Source organism: Urocitellus parryii, chromosome 9, assembly GCF_045843805.1.
Source record: "Urocitellus parryii isolate mUroPar1 chromosome 9, mUroPar1.hap1, whole genome shotgun sequence".
Lineage (NCBI taxonomy): Eukaryota > Metazoa > Chordata > Mammalia > Rodentia > Sciuridae > Urocitellus > Urocitellus parryii.
This window is the reverse complement of record NC_135539.1, coordinates 134,534,133-134,539,737: the sequence shown is the minus strand read 5'-3', so window position 1 is coordinate 134,539,737 and position 5,605 is coordinate 134,534,133.

Here is a 5,605-nt window from a genome sequence, read left to right as displayed (position 1 = left end):
GTGGGGGTAGAGAAAAACCAGGAGCCCACTCCCTGCACCTCCAGACTTTCCACCCTGAGGCCGCAGCAGACTGACCCATTGAAATGATCATAAGGTCTACAAACCTGCAGGGATTCAATGAAATTTGTGCACATCTAGTATTCAAATCGGGTCTGTGCACCTACCCCGGCCGCCGCCAGTTACAAATCACTATGAATTTTCTCTACCATACTCACCCACCGGCATGACTTTCCACTGTCAATTCTGACCCCACAAACCTATGGGCACCTACCCAAGTCCTACCTCTCCTTCAGACCTTCGTGATTGCATGATTTACGCCCATGCAGCACTTGGAAGTAATCATTCCCTTTTCTGAATGAGCAAAACCACTGATCTCCACCAAACACCTCTCTGACATTCTGGGCTGGATTACTGGTCCTTGTCACCCCCTCATCTTCCACTGCAGGCAGGCCCATCCCGCAAGGGCTGGAGTCACCACCATGTCAGCCCTGGCATCCAGCACAGCACCTTGGGCACAGTTTGCAGCCGGCCCAATGCTGCCCCAGGAGGGAGAAGCCCTTCTCCCTTTCATTAGACTGGGATGTTTTTTGGGGGGTCCCCCTAATTTTTGTTGCTATTGTAGTAAAATACACATAAAATTAACCATTTTTAAGTATACAGTTCAGTGAATTCAATCCATTCATAAGGCTGTGCAACTATGACCAACACCCATGTCCAGAACTCATTTCATCTTGTAAAACTGGAACTCTGCGCCCTCTGTAAACAACAGTGCACATCTCCTCCTCCTCCTTGGGCCCTGGCAACTACCATTCTACTTTCTATCTTGATGATCTTGACTATTCTAAGTACGTCATAAAAGTGCAATCATACAGTATCTGTCTTTTTGTGACTGGCCTAATTCACTTAGCATCAGGCCCTCGGGATTCATCCACGACGTAGCATACCTGAGTTTCCCTCCTTTCAAGCTGACAGTCCCTCTTGTATCGCAGGTACTGTTACCACGTTTTGCTTATCTATGAACCTCATCCGTGAAGGACACTTGGGTTGTTTTCGCATTTTAGCAACTATGAATAATACTGCTGAGAACATGGGTGTAGAGAGAACTCTGAGATCCTGTTTTGACCTCTTCGGAGTGTATACCCAGAGGTGGAATTCCTGGCGCATGTGGTAATTGTTTAAACTTTGAAGAATCACCATTCTGTTTTCCACAGCAGTTTTGCCATTTTACAGTCACATCCACTGCCCCAGGGGTCCCATGACTCCACATCCTGACACTTGTTATTTTCTGGTTTTTGATAGTAGCCATCCTGATGGGCGTGAGGCAGATCAAGCCATTCTTAACATTTTTAAAGAGGTAGATGTATTCAGAAGGGGAGAGGAAGAAATAGAACAGTACAATAATTTCAAGTGAGAACAAGATTCAAGTTCAGGGAGTTAAGATTCCTTCATTCCCTTTAGCTGTGTCATCTAAAGGGCATTAGGTTATGCTTGAGAAACTGAAGACAGAGGGCTCCTTACACCCAAGCAGAGCTCTGCCTTGGAACTTTGAAGCTGATTGACTTAGTAATGGCTGTGCAGACCCAGTGGGCCAGCTCTGCCGGGATGGCTTTCCTCTGTGATGAAATCTTGGACTATGGCATTATCTGCAAAACTGGGCACACTGCTTTTCCTGTCAGACAGCTTCTGTGGTTCCATGTCGCTAAGTAGACAGGATGACCTCAAACGGTCCTTCTAGCCCTAGGAAGCTGTGATGCTAACAGCCAGGGTCCAGTCTGGAGCGTCTTCTTTCTTCCTTTGCTTCCCTAATTGACCTCATTATCTTTTCCACTTCTCAAGATTATGAGCCTGTCACCTGCCCATCCTCTTCATTTTGTGCTCATCTCTAGTTGAATTTCACTGTCTTCACCGACTTTGATAAATAGCGATCTAAGGCCCATTCTTAGTAATTTCACTCTTTTTCTCTCTAAACTGAGGACAAAGTCTGGAGGGGAAGAAATGCTGAGGTTAACAGCAGTTTCCTAAAGTAATTATTCCACTCACCGTCTCCAACCATGGCCAGTCTTAAAAAATCTGAGTTCATCTCCTACACCTGGCTTCCACTGTGTTTTTATTTTAGTCCAGGGAAAGTAAATGCCTGAAGTGTTTAGGATTTCATCTGTGAAAATGTGTGTGATTTTTCCACCCTACACTTTAATCATCTCCTCAAGGGCAGGGCTGGTATTTTTGTCTGGTTTTCTCCAGTGCCTGGCATGATATTTTGCACCTAGCTCAGGTCTTGAATAGTGTTAGTAGAATGAGCAGTTTTGCCTAAATTTGCTCATCTCTAATGGCTACATTCTTAGTGGGTTTTTTTCTCCCCACTTAAACCATCTTTTAAGTTCTATTAGGATTTTTTCACATTTTGTAAACATGTATTAAAAGTAAAATGTCAGGCTGGACATCTGGCACACCTATCATCCCAGCTACTCAGGAGGCTGAGGCAAAAGGATCCCAAGTTCAAGGAGCCTGGGCAACTTAATGAGACCCTGTGTCAAAATAAAAAGGGCTGGGGATGTAGTTCAGTGGCAGAGGAACTCTGGGTTCAATCCTCAGTACTGGGAAAAAAAAAAGGTTTTTAATTTAATAATTTTTTTTAAAGAGAGAGAGAATTTTTAATATTTATTTTTTAGTTTTCGGTGGACACAACATCTTTATTTTATTTTTATGTGGTGCTGAGGATTGAACCCAGGGCCCCGTGCATGCCAGGCGAACGTGCTACCGCTTGAGCCACATCCCCAGCCCCAAAAGGTTTTTAATTTAAAAACTCAAAAAGTAAAATGGTCAGCTTTGCCACCTCAAAAATTTCATGAGAAGGAAAAATAAGCCCAAATTATGTACAAGAACATCTATGAAGCAGATCATGAATCAGATGTAATCAGTGATACACAATGTGAAGGAAAGAAGTACGATATAGGGCTGGGGTTGTGCTCAGTGGTCGAGCGCTTGCCCAGCACAACTGAGGCACTGAGTGTGTGGGTTTAATTCTCAGCACCACATATAAATAAATGAATAAAATAAAGGTCCATCAACATCTAAAATTTTTTTTAAAGTACAGCATAACTTACTAGCTAATATGAAGGGACATTTGGTCATGTGGAAACAATAATCAATGGTTTTGACAGCACGGTAGACAATGAATTCATCCATGCCTCTGCTTTTCTACCTGAGAGGCCAGATCTCGGGTTGAAACCAACAAGTGGAAAATCTGAAGAAACAGAGAATGAAAACTGACAGAAGAATGTTGTGCAATGTCACCGAGAGTAGAATCAATGTGACGAATTAGTAACTACCATGAACACCCAGTATATGTCCACACTGTTCAGAAATGTGTTTGGTAAGCAATCAGAGTCCCCCATTGTGTGAAGGGATTGCTGCCCATCTGCAGGAAGGTGGCAGGGGCACATTCAAATGGCCCTCTTCAGTCAAAAACAAACACGGCATATAGGAAACTGTGAAACTGACCTGCAGCCTAACTTCACAAGAGGCGTTCAAACATTTTAAAAGGCTGCTTGAGACAAAACAATTACCAGATATTTGCAGATACCTCCACCACCACCGTAGGGCTTGCCAACCAGCAGTCTTGACAATGGAGCCAACCTCGTGTGCAGCAGTTCAGATGTGGGAGGTATGGAAGGTCTGCAGCTTCATACCCACTCGCCACTTCTGAGTGTTAAATTGTTTCTGATCCTCAAAAATGTACCTCTTGTTTTAGAGCCTGGGTTTCTTTAACTATTATTATTGTGTTTGGAGTTAGGTGTGCCTCACTCCCAAGTGAGGACTTCCAATGGCATCTCTAGAAATTCAACATTGAAAAGCACTGTCGTATTGATGGCTCATCTAAATTGTTGACTTGTATGATGTTAAAAAATTACAGATCCTAAAAAAAAAAAAAAAAGAAATCACAGATCCTAGAAAGCATCAGGCTATGGGTCAAAAGTACACAGTTTGATTTTTAGTTGTGTTCCTGGGGCTCCTGTTGGCCCTAAAATCATATAGCATGTGGAATGTTCCTCAGTCCAGGCGCGAACACACACACACACACACACACACACACACACACACACAGGGATCTGCCTCCTTGGCTTAAAGCAGCTAAGATCTTGGTCCAGGAGCTAAGTTCTTTTATTAGTTTGATGGTGCTGCTTCTGCACCAGTGACACACAGTGCAACTCCAGATTTGACGTCATTCCTATTGCATCTTGTATAAAATTAAAATTATTACAGTAATTGAATAATTCATAATCCCTCCCTTCCTTATCACTTTTTACAGCATTGAGGCCTGTGTGTTCTAGCGCATGTATAGACTAACATCCTGTAGTGGTGAGTTTATGCATTAAGAAAAACATGCTGCTGCTAACCAACTGTGCATATTTGGAATGGGTATTAGGGAATCCGTGTTCTTCCCCTCTGGCTTACTTGACTAGCCCAGTTCACTGAAAGCTTATAGTTTAAGATATGCCAAGTCCTGAGAGTTTCTGTTTTTCTAAACTGCAAAAATAAATCTTCCAGATTTTTATAATTCAATTCATATTTGGTAGGAAACTAGTCTGAAAAATGTGTCAACCAATCCTTTGGTTTTATTTGCATATAGACAGTGGAGTGTAACTTTGAAAGAATGGTGAGGATCTAATGGGTATGGACCCAAGTGCTTCTGCTAATTCTGTTTTGGCACCATTTGAAGACTGGAATTCTTTTTTTTTTTTTAATTAGATATTGATGGACCTTTTTTTGTTTTATATGTGGTGCTGAGAATCGAACCCAGTGCCTCACATATGCTAGACAAGTGCTCTACCACTGAGCCCCAGCCCCAGCCCCTGGAGACTGGAATTCTTTACACCCACCTCCACACTCCCCACATACAAGACCATGGAAGCCCTTGCTTAAGAACTGCATTCCTAATCAGGACACCCCAGGTTAGTAGCAACTCCCGGGCTTGCACCTATTACTTCACTCTTTTTCCTCTGTCAGGAAAACCTCCTTGAGCAGGAACTGTTCGCAAAGAATGTGATCAGAAGACGTCAGGAGATGATAGGTAACATCTGCACTATACCTCTTCACTGATGGCCATGAGTACCTCCCAAGAATCTTTGGCTCTTCACCTAATTGCCAATTGAAGGCAGTTTCCTTTCCCTTCATTACACCATTTCCATTTCTATAAACTTGCTATTTTGGAAACTTTAATCCAGAATCAGGGGCTGCGATTGTAGCTCAGCAGTACAGCACTTGCCTACAATGTGTGAGGCACTGGGTTTGGTTCTCAGCATAACATAAAAATAAAGAAAATAAAAGTATTGTGTCCATCTACAACTTGGAAAAAAAAATAGTCATCTAAGCCAGGCACGGTGGTACAATCCTATAATCCCAAACTGAAGAAGGAGAATCACAAGTTTGAGACCAGCCTTGGCAACCTATTGAGGCCTGAAGCAACTTAGTGAGCCCTGTATCAAAATTAAAAAAATAAAAGGGGCTGAGGATTTAGCTCAGTAGTTAAGCACCCCTGGGTTCAAATTCTAGTACCATTCCCCCAAAAGAAGAAAAATAAAAGAAGAAATCAGTCAGCTGAGAA